The sequence below is a fragment of the Canis aureus genome, chromosome 7, assembly GCF_053574225.1.
Source record: "Canis aureus isolate CA01 chromosome 7, VMU_Caureus_v.1.0, whole genome shotgun sequence".
Lineage (NCBI taxonomy): Eukaryota > Metazoa > Chordata > Mammalia > Carnivora > Canidae > Canis > Canis aureus.
Genome location: NC_135617.1, coordinates 57362516 through 57378953, shown reverse-complemented (window position 1 = coordinate 57378953; position 16438 = coordinate 57362516). Strand labels below are relative to the sequence as shown.

At 40.5% G+C, this 16438-nt stretch overlaps 1 protein-coding gene across 10 annotated transcripts in view; it reads right to left on the bottom strand.

Annotated features, from left to right (window-relative positions):
• Positions 1–11543, bottom strand: part of ADGRF1 (adhesion G protein-coupled receptor F1) — a 90713-nt gene extending 79170 nt beyond the window's left edge. For 6 of the 10 annotated variants that reach the window (XR_013383416.1, XR_013383418.1, XR_013383419.1 and 3 more), the window contains exon 1: positions 11391–11542. The gene's annotated coding sequence lies outside the window, so the exon portion shown is untranslated. Of the gene's footprint in view, positions 1–11390 lie in introns of all 10 variants that reach the window. The other 4 variants (XR_013383421.1, XR_013383422.1, XR_013383423.1 and 1 more) reach the window with 2 other exon arrangements.
• Between the last annotated feature and the right edge of the window lie 4895 nt (positions 11544–16438).

Below are 16438 nucleotides of genomic sequence, written 5' to 3'. Positions count from 1 at the left end.
TCCAAAGTATAATGAACCTTCCTAAACCCCCTGTACCTCGCTATCTTTTTCCTATTCTTTGAAAATAAATATATATTTCTGTGAACAAACCCCAATATTGATCATGTATGCTTATAAAATAAACTTGGGGAGGGTCAGATAGTTCTTGATGATAAAGTGTGCATTGAGATATGTTGAAATGTAAGTTCTTTGATGCATTTTAAAATTTAGTTTTTATTCATAGAAATAAGCAAATTCAGTCTTCCAGTACAAAGGGACATTCCAGTATTCCTTTAGCTCAGCTTTCAACTCCTGAAGGAGATTTTGTTTCATTTTATGCTAAAAACTAGCCTGTAAAAACCTGGTGCTGGTCCGGATAGGACCTGGAGTCAGCTGCCCCTTTGTTTTCTATTTCCTGTCAGGCTGGCAGAGTGCCATCCCCATATAAAGTCTTGTCTTTGTAGAGGCCGGCAAGGCTCTCTGTAGAGTCACCTCTTGCCACTTCTCAGAAATCACTCCTGAGTCAGGGAATTGCAAATAAAGATTATTCCACATCACATGATCCCCTACTCCCACAAACATCTCTCTTTGAATCTCATGGTTTATATATTCCCAGAAGGTTAAGTCAAGGACATTTGGTCACACGGAGAGTTATGGAAACATAGGGTTGGCCATGCAACAAATTTAGAAATTAAAAATTTCTCTAATTCCATGTAGGATGTTACATGGGACTGCTTCCCTATGACAGAGAGCTGTCCTTTTCTCAGAGTAAGACCAAAGTGTGACCAATCCTTTAGGGCAGACAATTCCAATTCAGTTTCATGGACTTTCTGCCCTGAACCTACAATTTGTTAAACATGAAGTCACAAAAGAAATTGAAAAAGCAGGTCTGGGCCTGAGAAATCTTACAATCTAGACAAAAAAACAGGAAACACACACACCCATGAAATAGTTTGTTGATTCATTTAACCAACCAACAGATTTTTATTAAGAATCTACTTTGTGCCAAGCACTGTATAAGATACTAGAGAAATAACAAATAAGTTTGATCTTGTCTTTAAGAGACTTGCAGTCTAGGGGTGCCTGGGTGGCTCAGGTGGTTAGGCATCCAACTCTTGACTTCAGCTCAGGTCCTGATCTCAGGGTCATAAGATCGAGCCACATGTTGGGTTCTCAGTCTGCTTGAGATTCTCTCCCTCTCCCTCTGCTCCTCTTCCCCTTCTCTCTCTCTAATAAATATGTCTAAAAAATGAAAAAAAAGGAAAACAAGCTTGTAGTCTAGCTAATGAAAACAGGTCCATCTGTAAACATAACCTCTATTAAAAGGCAATGTATCTGGGCCAGTGGTGGCTGAAAATTGTTAGGGACCAAAATGACTTAGACATCCAGCAAATGCTGTAACAGGTCTTTAAAGAAGAGATGAGCAAATACAATAGAAATCAGGGCAAACTCATGGAAAGATGAGATTTGATGTAATTCTTAAAGGATGGTGGCCATTCCAGGAAGAAAGGCCATCTGAGATTATGAGGAGGGCAGTTCCCAGGATGGGGTGGAGATAGTCACAGGTGGAGTGAATTACTATGCACACTTGCAATTCTTTAACACAGCAAAACATCCAGTCCCACATTGAAGCAATTGGCCACAAAGAGGTTATCAGTGAAATAATGACTAAAATATAATGCAGATACGTATAACTCATCCAGCTCTGCCACTTCTTTGCTGCACATCCTTGGATCAGTTACTTAAACTCTCCAAAGCTCAGTGGCTTCTTTTGAAATCATAGTAATCACCAGATAGGATTGCTATGAGGACTACTTGAGTTATACATGAAATATGTTAGAACAGTGCCTGACACATGGTATGTGCTTAATAAATAGATATGATATTAAATACAGATACAGCACTAGAGGAATACAACAATGGCTAGCATTTATTGAGTGTTATTTGCCAAGGGAATGTACTACATACTCTTCAAGGTATTAGATAATTTCATGCACACAAAAAAATAATAATAAAGGTATCTCTGGGCAGTGGAGGCACCAAGAAATGGCTTAGAAAGATTTCTCCACAACACTTCTTAAAACTTCCATTAGTGCCTATTTCAAGTCAAGCACTTTGATGCAGAGCTTGAGACAAGGATTACAGCACATGTGATACATTGAGGAAGCTCTTAGGAGAAAGAGACAGAAGAGAACTGGGCAGGAAAAGGAGCTAGACTAGGATGTGGCCTTACTGGGGAACTAGCTTTAGCCTCATCCCCCAGGAAGCACTGGATTGGGAATTGCACCATAGAGTCAATTCTGCTTTGAGGCAAAGGGACCACTTTTTTCTTACCAATTAGTCATTGGCTGCAGGCTGGCCTTAGGGTGAGGGTGCTGGACATAACCTCCCTTGTAACTCCAGCCAGAAAAGGACAGTTCTCTGGAGAAGGGAGCATCTGTAAACTGTTAGCAGTCCACACTCACAGCAGCTGGAGGATGGATACACCGGATGGATAAAAGGGATCTGGGATCTGTGTAGCAAACCACCCCAAACTCAGTAACTGAAAACAACAGCAATCATTTACTTTTTTAAAAATCTACAATTTGAGCAAGGTTTTTCTGGGACAGTTTATCTCTGTTCTCCATGCTATCAGCTGGGATAGCTTAAAGACTGGGGGTGATTTGCCTGAGGGTGGAACCCTCTGAGAAGACTCACTATGACTCATTTAAAGAAAATGTTTCAAAAATTAAAAAAATTAAAAAATTTTAAAAAGGAAATGTCACAAATGAAACTTTAACACGCCTCTTTAGTTGTCAACTTCCAACCAATTCACTGTCTTTAAGCTCTTCCAACACAAAAATTCTGAAGCCGCTACTATTCTGAGTGATGGAATTATGATGTGCTATTGGTTTTTAATAATAATAAATATGCATTCTTATGGATCAATGTTATGTTATATAAAATGCATAGATTTAAAGAAAGTTATAAAAATTATGCACTGATGGAATGTGGCCTTGGTGAAGTATAAGTAAACTTTCCAGTAGAATCAGAACTGTAGCAAATTAAAAGATTGCTCTACCCACTGTGTGTCAGGAATAAAGTTTCCTATGTTGGGAGGTGGTTGTCTTTAATTTTTTTATTTTTTTATTTGATTAGAGACTAACACATGCTATGTTGGTCGATATTGATTGCCATATAAAATTCTCCATCTTCTCTTTTTAGCATACCTTTTTTTGAAAATACTTTTAAGTTGGGGCTACATTCAAAAAAATTAAAAATCATATATATAAATATAAAAATATAAAATATTTTATAAATATAAAATATGTGTGATGAAAAGTCTTTCCACTCCTGTCATCAGCCCAGTTCCCACCACTTTTCTTAGCATATCTTTCCAGATTTTGTTGCGTATCAAGCAAATAATATAAACACAAGTTTTCCTTTTTGTCTTCCTTTACACAAAAGGTAGGTTATTTTTCACACTCTAACATACACGGCTTATTTAGTTACTTATATCTTGAAGATCTTTCCATATGAGTTCACAGGCATGGCTATGTCTGTAATACATATAAACGTACTAGATTGTTCAAAGATTGTTCAAAGACAAAGAAACGTACAAGATTCTTCAAAGATATTTGCCAACAGAACATATTTTCAAACTTGTACTTTTACAGATTGATTGGTGAAAATGATATCTTTCTGTAGCTTGAATTTATATTTTTCTTACTCAGATAAGCATTATTTTACATTTTTAAGAGTCCTTTGCATTTTCTATTTCCCGAATTCTTCATTCTTCTCCTTCACTCATAATTCTATTGGATTGTTGGTTATTATTCTTTTTGTTAATTTCTAGGAGCCCTTTACATGTTAATGAAATTAGCACTTTGTCAAGGATGCAAATCCTATTCTGCTTCTAAACCTCAGTTTTGTTTAGATACTAGACTATTTCAAGCATCCTTCACCTATAGAAAACTTGGAACATAGAAAAAGAAAAAATAATCAGCATAATCCCACACAAGAGATCTCAGAGTTGAATAAAACATAAAACTTTTCTTGACCTATTTCTTTAAGGAGATGACAGTTGCAGGGGGGAAAAAAGGAAAGGAACATTTACTGAGCACCTGCTAAAACCTACTAATAGCATTTTATTCATGTAATCCCATTTATAGTGCTCACAACAGCCCTATTTGGCACTTTATTTCCATTGTATAGCTAAGAAATTTGAAGCTCAGACAAGTTGAAAAAAAAAAACAGACCAAGAGCATACAACTAGTAAGAGGTAGAACTGGGGTTCCAACTTGGACCTGTCAGACCCTAGGGTTCCTTCCCTTTCTATATAGTTCCTGTTGCTTCCTTGCTACCTGTGTTTTAAGAGTAGGCTGTTATGTCCTTGAAGATCTGTAACAATGGAATAACGGCCAACGTAATTAAGAGGATAACAATCTTAAGAAAGATGACAAAGCCCCTGTTGTTGTTTTGAATACCACTAGAATTCATTCACTCTCAGTTCTGGAACATTTGGAGGTCTGGAACTGTCACATTCATCAGGAAGTAAGGCCCAGCTGGCTGCTGCTGGCTCCTGGCCATGTGTAGACAACCCCTGGTCATTTGTCAATGTTCCCAGGGGTGCCTGCTTCATGTTAAAATCCTGGCAGTGTGCCTCACTCCACTGTATAATTGTCCTGGCCATAGCAAGGCTGACTAAATCCCCTTGATGCTTCTGCTAATTCCATGGGCCCAGCAGGCTAGAGGAGCCCAGAAACAGAACAGGGCACACCCAAAGTGCAATCCAAAGGCTGGAGGCTCCTCTGGTTGCTTAACATGAGTAAACATTTCACTGTCAAATTGTCACCATGCAAATACAGGCAGAGCTTTCTTCTGGGCAAGAATTGAATGTTAGAACTAGAATTGACATCAATGTTTCCCTCATACAGTGTTCCAAACTATGCTCAAAAGGCTCTGAGATGGTGGAGGAGGTTTCCATAAAGGTCCCTGTGGGGAATCAGGAAAAGCTGAACAGGTGAGGGTCTTGGTTTCACACCCCAAGTTCAACCAGATCAGGTCTACTTTTGCCTGTAGCCACCCTATAAGATTTATCTGGAAAGGGACTCCCAGCTGAAACAAGCGTGAGAAGCTCTTCATTGTACTGGTTTACAAGCTGAGGCTCAGGAAAGGTTTGATGCAGCGTATCACACAGGAAGTCAGTGGCAGGACTAGGCTTAGTGGTGGACTCCTCAGCCAGAGCTCTTCTACCGTCTGGGCTCTATTATCACACGGAATTCTGTTTCCTTTGTGCTGGGTCCTCAATCTTATGAATTTGCAGTCAACTAACTATTCCCCAGACCCTCAGTTATAAATCAACTCGTCCTGAATTCTCAAAAGCCCCTCCACGAAGCAAGCTTTCAGTAAAAATTTCTTGGTTATTCCCTGGTCTGTGGCATCCTGCACTATGGTATGCCAGGCTGAGCCGCTGGAACCGGAGGCAGAGGAGAGACATGCACACCTATGTACATTTACCGAAACATCCTCCCAGATTTTGAGCCAAAGTGGAAACATTGGTGAAAGCTCTACAATTAAAAAAGACAATCTCTATATAAGACTGTGTGATGCCCAATTTGTTTGCTCACCATTATCAACCATCAGATATCTGCTGTGGGAAAGCAACAGCATACAGCTCCAGGAACCCAGAGCTGATGAAAAACAATGTCCCTATGGCAGAGTAACTCGGGATTGTAAAATAGGCAAAGAGCAATAACTTGTTTCTGTGTAAAATTTTGAGATTTTGTTCATTGTGGATTTTTTCATGAAATTTGATTAAGTATTGTGTTAAAATTTGTATTTTTGATTAAAATAATTCTTAGTTATTTGAGTCTCGATTCTTGAGGGTTTTTTTTTTTTTGGCACTCCCTCAAATTTTGTGCCTCATTCAGCTGACCTTACCCTAGGGCTCCTGCTCACTTGCACAGTCTCAACAGCATCTCTCACTTAGGGCTTCTACACACAGTCTAGTCCTTAAGAGAACCCAACAATACAATAGCCCATGTAGCCAGCCAGTATTTTATCTCTTGTGTCTCCTTGAAAATCCGAAGGCCCAAGTTTTTATTTTTTTAGTAGAAACTTCCAGAAGAGTGTTTTTATTTTTTTTTACACTGAAGTATAGTTGACATAATATTATATTAGTTTCCAGAGTACAACATAAGAATTCAATTATATACATTAAAAAATGTTTACCATGATCAATTTAGTCACCACCTGTCACTCTACGTTATTATAATATCATTGATTACAGTCCCTTACATTTTGCGTTTCATCGTTGTGACTTATTTATTTCATAACTGGAAGTTTGTACTCTTAATTCCCTTCCCCTGTTTCCCTCATCCCTCCACCACTTTGGCAACCACCACCTTGTTCCCTATCCACATTCTTATTTTACTATTTATATCAGCCCTCTCTACCTACTCCCACATGCTCCAATAAGGAGTTCTCTCTCAAATCATAACTCTTCTTTAAAGATTTGTTCATTTATTTTGGAGAGAGAGGGAAAGTACAAGCAGGTGGAGAGGGAGAGGGAGAGAATATCAAGGAGACTCTCCACTGAGCATGGAGGCTGCTGTGGGACTTGATCTCAAGACCCTAAGACCATGACCTGAGCTGAAACCAAGAGTCAGATACAACCGACTGAGCCACCCGGCACCCTCAAATCATAATTCTTTTGTAAAGGGTTATGTTCTCACTCTGCCTAGCAATTCTTCCTCCTATGGGTGCTGAATTAGAATCAGAGCAAGACTTAATTACCTTTAGGACTGAGTCAGAAATATACACTCTAGAAAACTATATGAAGGAGATTCCAATATGTTAATACATGGTTTGAAGTTACCAGTTTAACTTGTATCCCCCAAACTTTTTCAGGCATTAAGACAACTTGTTTAGACAAAAATAATGTGGAATTTGGGGCTGGCTTAGTATGGGCTTCTCAGGCACCTTCATTCCCTCACAGCTATTAATTTTGAAACAAGCAGTGCTGACTTGGAAATTGCATACTAATTGAGTATGTGGTCTGAGAATAAACTGAGGGATTGGTGGCAAGTAGGTTGTGCAACTTCCTCTGCTTTGCAACACACCAACACAGGTGCAAAAACAACAGATTGGAGAGAGCCAAAAAATGTTGTTTTGCTCTTTTCCTTCTTTCAGCAATATCTTAGAAATGTAGTTAGCAACATGCTTAGCCATTTGTTTACCCAAATTAATCCAAAATGCTGGTTGTGGTTGGCTGTTACTGGCACTCACCTCTCAAAGCCTGACCAATCTTCTCTCAGTCCTAGGGCAACCAGCTGCAGGAATCAGGCTTAAAGCACCAGCACCCTGAGTTTCTTACACATTTCCCAACTTCCTTTCCAGTGACTCTGCCCATTTTTGTTTACATGTCTCCAGTTTTTTGTTCACATCTTTAAATCTGGGATGTGCCTTCTGATTTTTATTTCTTTCTTTCTTGTTCTCATTAAGGCCAGATGGAATCAGGTCTCTGGGAAACTGTTTTGGATGTTCACATCTGGATTTTGCTACCCTTTTGTTCTGTGACTATAATCTGAGACTGCTGTTGAATGGGTCTGAACATTTTCAGTGGGATTCATATTTGAACCAAATGAAGATAATTTGGAATTCTACTTTATTTTTTGACTTTTTAGTCATACTTATTTCACTGTTTTTAGTGTTTGCTGCAGAGATTACAATATACATTCTTAATTTGTGAAAGCCAACTTCAAGTTCATATTGCACTATTTCATGTAAAATACAGAAATCCACATTATTTATGCTATAGTTCTAATATGTGTTACATCAACATATATTATAAGTTCCATATTAGAGAATGTTATGATTTGGGGGGGTTATATGTAGATGATGTTTTCTGTTTCTTCATACATCGATTAATTGTAGATCATATCCCAGACATTATGAAAATATGTTATAGAGAATCTGGATTCTGTTATGTTCCTCTGAAGAGTATTAATGTTTTTTTTTTTTTTTTTCTTTTCAAGTCTATTCCTTGTACATGCATGATTCAGAGTTTAGAATCTAGAATCTGGGTCTTTCCCTCTCTGATCCTTTCCTTTTCAGGATTTACTTTTCCCAGCCAGTAAGGTATCATTTTCCACTTGCTCTATTTATCCCCACAAGCCACAGACTGGGGTCTGCCCTCAGATTGGCAGCTATTAGAAAAAGGAGCAGGAGGAGACTATACCCAGTGCCCTCCACTTTGTCCATGAATCGACTCACTTCCAGTATCTGTTTGCTTATATTCACTCTCTAGTGCCTTCAGGTAATTGGATTTTTTTCAATATCTTTCATCTTGAGTTCACAGTTTTTATCTTTATGAAAGTTGGTTCAATAGGAACTACTTAACCAAATCAGAAACAGAACTCCCTCAAATGATACTGGGTTGATAATTCTAATGTGAAAATGGCATAGGGCAGATGGAGAGCTATGAAGTTTGATTAACAACCTGTGGATATTTTCAGCTTCATAAATATTTTTGGAGCACCTTCTAAGTTCCAGGCACTGTTACAGTTATGGAAAATACATAAATAAAGCCCACCGGCCCAGCCTTTGAGGCAGGTTACACTTTTATTCCAGTTAAGAGAGAAGTATAATATTTCTCACTGTAAAATGTGAGCTATTTATTGCCTTTGCTGGGAAAAGAAGGAGTTAAATTCATGACCACAACTGACAGAAGTGGTAGAAAGAAACACACTTCTATACCAGACAATGTGAATGCTTGACTGTGCTATTTCACTTTCCCCCAAACCAACCCAATGACATCACTGATGCTTTGTTCTTTACCCTTCTGCTACAGATGAAAAAGATGCTCTGAAATGTTCGGTGTAACTTGTTTGTAGTCACATCACTATTAAAGGGAGGGATTGGCTCTAACTTCATTTCCACTCTCATTAACCAAACTTGAAGATATCTGGTCTCTACCTCACTCTATCTGACTCTGAGCATATCAGGAAACTTCATTTCCTCTCTGTAAGATAAAACTTATCTGTACCCTTGGTACCTACCCCCACCATTCCAAGATAAACTAGTTTATCTAAGAATAAAAGAACCTTTCAAATACATTAGGTGTACACTTCAAATACCATGAGGGTGAATTGTCTCCAAGGTCCTTCACTTTAGGAATCTTTGAGTTTTAGACAATATGTGAACATTACCATGGTGGGTCTTTCTCTGAACCCTTATGGCTCTTCGTGTTCTACCCTTTATTCAACACTCCTTGCACCTCATCTTACAGGGGGTACTGTCTTTTGGTCTTCTTTCTGCAGGGATTGCAGCATCATAGATGCATAGTAGATTTTAATAATAATAGAGAACAACACCTTATACCTAAAGCATGTCTTTTATTTTTCAAGTTCCTCTTGTAGATATTCTTTCATTTGATCTGCACACCACTTTGAGGTAGCCTGTCTTATATTTTCTCCTTCTCTAAATGAAATACTAATTACATTTCTTAAATGTCTTTTTTTTTCTAGTGAGAACATTATTTCTATTTTAGGAAGGTAAGTTTTATGTGCCAAAGAACATAAGATCCTTAAGAGAGTCTCAGTCTCTCAATGCCAGGGTTTATTTCCTGTTTTCTTTGTATCCAAATCACCTAGCCTGTATTTATAACATAATCGGTGAGACCTTGACAAAAATAGTACTAATAAACTTAGTACTGATTAAGTTTTAATATGATATTTCATTTTATAAATGATGTGTAAAGGAATGTCAAAAAAATCCAGGCTCCAATTCCAACTCTGCCACTCACTAGTGTTATGGTTTTGGCTAAATTACTCAACCTTTCTGAGATCCTGGATCCTTACATGTAAACTCTGAGCAACAGCCCAGGGTTGTGAGATGAAAGGTTACATTTCAGGAAAACCAAGTACAGTGTCTGGTATAGTGCGCTCTCCAAAATACCAATTCTCTGGTTTTTAAGTGAGGAGAATGGCATTTCCCCCACTTTTAAAGATATTAAAAACAAAGGCCCAGTCAGGTTGACTTGTCCAAGGAACACGAAAGCGGTTAGGAAGATTTCCCCCAGCTTTCTCTCACTTTCCATTAGACTGTGGCTACCCTAATCCTGACCTACACAGTATGTACTTGACAATACTACTACTAATAATTAATGCTATTCACTGCAATGTATGAAGACCCTGCCATCTTCTGGGCACTGTCAGTTTCTATATTCACATTCTTCAAACAGTAACAACAGTTCTGCAAGATAATTGTTACTTGTGCCTGATTTACAGATGAAACAAAAAAGGAGATTTTGAAAAGTTAGCCACCTCACTCAAGGATGCAAAGACTATAAATGGCAGATGTGGGATTTGAACCCACATTCCAAAACTCATGAGCTCTTTCCATTGATTCTCCTCCCTTTATACTACCTTTCTAAAGGGAAAAAAAAAACATGGAAATGTGATAAGTTATTGGGAAAATTTAAATTTAAACTCTGCAATCACTTGATGCCTCATGATCCAGGGACCAAAAAAAAAAAAAAAATCCCTCATTTATTTTCTGCCTAATTGGTGCAATTCTCAAGTAGTTGATTAGGCAGTCTGTTTTTGTCTACTTCTAAGGTGCAGAGCAGAGGGAGAACTTAGAAAGGAAATTCATGCTACCAGTGAAGGGCAAGGTGAGTCCAGTGCAACAAATCCACCAAGTGAGTACAAAAGGCTCACGGGCTCCAGCACTATTCCAGGAGGAACATGCTGAACTGCATTGTTTGAGTATAAACATGTGTTTTTTCTCAAAAGAAAGACTTCCCCAGCAAGCTGTTTCAGAGATAGAAGCTGGACCAAGATCTGCTCATGAGGGTCGGCTCCCAGCTGATGTATTTGGTTGTTCTTGGTTCTACGAGCGAACGGCCATAAGGGAATGATTACTACAGCTTCCACAACTTGGCAACCAAAGCTCCTGGGGGTTCACTGGGTGTTTTCAATCCTGGCAGCTACTTGCAGCTCTCGGGAGAGAGCAGGCAGAGAGGCAAAGAAGAAAGCCAGGTGTGGGCAAAGAAGAAAACCGTGGTGAAGCAGAAGATGAATAAGGAATCGTCAAATGACCCTGAAAAGACACACAGAGGACAAATGATCTATTCTCAACTTCCATAGGGCTTAATGCCTGCACTGATTCAATGTTTTGCTCCAAGGTGTAGACGGAACCTCTTCCCACGAAGAAGCCCAGATAGAGATGGTTGAGTAGCCATGTGTAACTACTTTCGAGCTCTGTGCCTACGTGCCATGTTTTTAACAGAGGTGGAATGGGCATCGGTGTGGAATGTAACAATGCTGAGTTCTACCCCAGGTGCATTTACGGACCCATGAACCAACTGAGAGGCAAATGGGCCACAGTGGGAAAAGCAAGAGGACGGTTTCGAACCTAAATGTTACCTTTGTATTAGTGGAGCAACACCCTTAGCTTGTCCATGGCAACAGAATCCAGTCTGAATAACTAAATTCCAGAAGACTTGGGTTCTAGTGGGGGCTCCTCCATTATCCAGCTTTGCAACTCTGTGGCCTCAGATTCCTAAAATCTGGGCTTTGGGCTCCTGTTACAGAAAACCAAAAGGCAGCACATGATAAAAAGTACACCAACTTGGAACACAAAAGGCCAAAAACAAAAAACAACAAAAAACAAAAAACAAAACAAAAAAAAAAAAAACAAAAGGCCTCGCAGAATGTCATTTAACCTCTCCTAGCTGACTCAATGCAAAAGCTATTTTTCAGCAATTATTTATGGAGCATTTACTAAGCTCTGGGAATGTGGCAAAGAGCAAAACAGACCAAACCCCTGTTCTCATGGACCTTATATCTTTAGATAGGCAAAGAGATAATCAGAAAATAAACAAATACATGGACAGGGGATGACATGCCAGACGGTCATAAGCTCTATGAAAAAATAAATAAAGCAGGAGAGGAAAAGAGGGAGGGCTTGCCATTCTAGTTAGAGTGGCCAGGGGCAAATGATATCACCCTGAGAACGTTATTATGGAAAAGCTAACAGGGAATGTATTTTACCAGATTACAGCATGAAGCAAACATACCATAGCGCTGAACGTTTCAATGGCTCACAGGACTACTTCCCATAAGATAAGGTGGGGCTTTCAGGCTGTGTCCATGATTGAGAAATAAAGCTCAGCATTGCCTGCTCCTGCCATTGCCCTTTCCCTGGGTCCTTTCAGTGTTGCCTCTTTAAGTGTGGGGGCTTTTTGTTTTTGTTTTGTTTTTCCCCATTCCTGCAGGGGGAACTTGATCTCTGGTAACAGGAAGTTAATGAATGTAAAACCTTCTTGGAGGAGAGGCATTTGATACCACTGACGATGTGTCCACAGTTTGCCTCTGTTGGTCTCCAGGGTTCAGGCCTCAGCACAGGGCTCAAGGTTCAGAGGTGTGAGGCCTGTTAGTTTTGGAGAGATCCGTCCACCAGGTGGTAGAAACTTCCCGTTCAGGAAATGAGCCCTGAAGCAATCAGGCCAGTGGATTCCATCTGCCCAGAGCACAACAAAGGGCTCAACTGTGTAGCCACATCCTGGCCCAGAACACGCCTGCAGGTAGCAATACCCAGACCATGCCTAGCCTGACTCTTGCACTCAAGGCTCTGACTTAGATCTCTGGGAACTCATGGATTTTAGGGTTTTAAAAGGAAGGCAGTCATCCGAGAACTGGCTCTTCTTCGTCAAAAGCAAAACTCTCTGTTGTGCTCAAGTGTGACTCAATACATACATGTCTAGGGTTTTCCACCTCCATGTTAAGGCAAAGCTTTCCTATGGGCCGTAGAATGGCTGACAAATAGGTCACAGATCATTATCCATTGTCATAGATAACATTATGAGAAATTATAAAATAAGTAAAACATTTTAAATGTTTCCGGCTATCCTGTCAACAGGCACTTTCCAATGTAATTTGGATCTGTTGTTCCATTTGTTTGTCACTCAAAACATTGTGTCAAATGAACTTTACCCTATAAATCCATGGTAACCAGCTTCCAAGGTGGCTCCTAGAGACCCTCATATCCTGCTGTCTATACCCCTCTATAGTCTTCCTCCCCACTGAATCCTTACTGGTTTGTGTGGTCAACAGAATAGAATAGAAATGACAGTATGTGATTTCAGGGGCTAGATCAGAAAAGGCACTGCGGTTCCCACCTTGGCCTCTTAGATTACTCACTCTGGGGTCAGGAAGCCACCATGCCATAAGAACACTCAACTAGCTGAGCATCCCAGAGAGGCTCACATGAACAACAGCTGGAGCATCTCACCTATAGGGTGGCATGTAAATGAGCAGCCTTGGAAGTGGATCCTTAACCCCAATCAAGCCTTCCAATGGATGCGGCCCTGGCCAACATCTGACTAAAACCTAACGAGAGATCCTGATCCACCACCCAGAGGAACCACTCCTGAGTTCCTGACCCACACCAACTGTGAGAGACAATAAATGATTATTGTTTTAAGCCACTAAGTTTGGGGTAATTTGTTACACAGCAAATGATAACTAATATAAAAACTATTGAGTTACCAGGATTGAATGGAAGAAATTACAGTCTGTTAAACCCACCAAAACTAGATTCTAATTAATGCTATACTGTTCTGCCCAACACCACAGCAGCAATTTTCAGAAAACTATTATCTAGAGTTGGCATTGGATTTGCAGTACTAGTAAAGGCCCAATCTTTGCCTTTACAACACTTGTGGGCACACCAAAGGAATAAACCTTCTAAGCATTGCCTCTGAGCATGATCTTACAGAGGTACTGGGTTTCACATTATCTTTACATTCTGTAGATGAATTGGAGTTCCTACAGTTATTGGTTGAAGATTACCAGGGAGGTGGACATCAGCTCCCCAGCACTTCTGGCTTGCTAAGCACATGGCCAGAGTGGGTTCCTTCTTCTAGAGAAAGCCAGCAGGCAAGTGGACACAGGTGCTAGTGGTTGCAAATTGAACCACTGAATTCCGAAATGGCATGGGTTGGGGGGCACATGGGTGGGGAGGCCAATTGTCCACTTCAGTTACCACATAAAGGCTTTAGTCACAGGAAAAAAGCACAGATCTGAAACTGAGGGGCATAATCAAAGCCCAGCTATCCAAATGGGGGTTCAAGTCAGGGCCAGACTAGTAGCAAAAGCATCCTAGACCTGATGGTAAGTCTGACCTCCCAATTCACTCTGGCTGGGAAGAAAAAGCAGGAGGCTTAGAGACTGGGAATCCTCCTCATGCCCCTCCGCCCTAACCACTGGCATAAGATTCACCAGGCTCACCCTGTTGGGACTGTGCTACCATTTTATTTTCTCGCTGTACACTCTCACCTGAAGCAGCTCTTCCTTACTATGGGCTGTCCTATTTAAAGGACAAATTGGTCATTTGGAAATAAATTCAACCCAGGGCTTTAAAAGAGCCAAAAGATGGCACTCTTCTTCTTAAGGAAGTCAGTGAGTTAACGTAGGGCTTGGCACACAGTAGGTACTCATAAATGTTTTTTTTTTTATCATAGTAAATTATTTTTTTTTAACTTTTATTTATTTATGATAGTCACACACACAGAGAGAGAGAGAGAGAGAGAGGCAGAGACACAGGCAGAGGGAGAAGCAGGCTCCATACACCGGGAGCCCGACGTGGGATTCGATCCCGGGTCTCCAGGATCAGGCCCTGGGCCAAAGGCAGGCGCCAAACCGCTGCGCCACCCAGGGATCCCGGTACTCATAAATGTTAAGCTGGTTTCCCTCCAGCCTCTGCCACCACTGCCTTGGGACTGCCAGGCAGGAACAGAGTCAGAGAGCTAATCTCTATCTGATCTCCAGGCCTGTTTCTTACCAAAGAAAACACTCAACGCTAGTACTGAGTCCTCCATGTGTAGTGGTACTGCTTTTTCACTGGGAATCCACCTTGGTGGACGTTACTCCCGAGGCCTCATTAGCTTGACACAGGCACATAGGGTAGAGCATGTGGGAAGTTCCAGCAGCGAGAACAAACTAGCACCTGGAGCTCAGATTTGAGGAACCACCTGATTTCCTCAGTGGTTCCATGGTATTTCACACTTGGGTTCCACTAGAAAATAATGTCCCTCCAAAGTCCTCTAGCCTTTGTTCTAATTCACTTGGAGGCAGGGACTTAGATAAAGAGCAGAGGCAGAAAACTTTTGAGTATCCTTTTTTCTCTCTTGCAAATATTTGCTTCTCTGACTTCAACCTCCAGAGGGCACTGATCCTCAAAAGACTAAACCCAAATACTAAGGCTGGGCCCTACAGAATGTCAGCTGTTGGCCATCCAAGGTGAGGACATCCTCACCAGTTGTTAATTCTCTGTAAATAATTAATGCTGGTGAAATTGAACCAGAGACATCATTAGCACTTATAAATGGTATATCTTCCCCCTGATAATATAAGGAAGCCCCAAGCCCATGGTTTCTGCTGCTCTTGACATCCTTTTACAGAGCTTCCCTCACCTCCCCACTATTAGCTCCATGTATCTAGTAGGCTTTTTCTGGAAAAACTCACATTTCTTGGTCATGCTTACTGTGAGGAACATCTGAAATTGAAAGAAACCTGGTAGCCCAGGAAGCCAGTCCAGAGATTCTCAGAAGGCAGCTGTGATGCTTCAGAACTATGTGTTAACAAATGAAGATGGAGGTTTTAAAGTTTAATAGACCTGGTTTCAGACCCTAACTCTGCCTCTTGCTGGCTATATGACTTTGGATAAGCTATACAACCATGGGGCACCTGGGTGGCTCAGTGGTTGAGCAACTGCCTTTAGCTCAGGGCATGATCCTAGGGTCTCAGGATCAAGTCCCACATCAAGCTCCCCACAGAGAGCCTGCTTCTCCCTCTGCCTATGTCTCTGCCTCTCTCTTTGTCTCTAATGAATAAATAAAATCTTGTTTTTTTTTTTAAAAAAAAAGCTATACAACCACATCTCAGCCTTACTTGTAAATAGAAATGATAATTAATCTCATAATAGTTTGGCATGGAACAAATTCATTTGGACATATGCAACACTAACACTGTACCTGGCATGAAATAAGTACTTTGTATTAGTTCCTTCTTTGCCATCCTTTTCTCTACCTTTGATAACACCACACAGGATCAGCAGATTCCTGCAAGTTTTCCTACAGAAGCTTCAGTCACTTACTTGAACCCAATCTTTGCCCTGTTTTTCATGAGCCTGGCATCCCCCAAACAAGGAAGGGTGAAGTCCATGTGAGAGTCAGAAAGCCAGCTAAATCTGGAGGCCCTGGGGCTGTCTTCATTTTTGTACCCTGATTCTTCTGGAGTTGGGTACACACGCAGTCCGGCATTGGCGGAGTCCTCAGGACATATCTTCAGTGAATGATATTGAAAATTTATTTAGCAGAAAATTCTCCTATAATGTGAGGCGCCCTACTCCTTCATCCCCACCTCAAGTGCCTTATATATTTCAAAGGTGATACCAAAGTCAAATTCTGTGA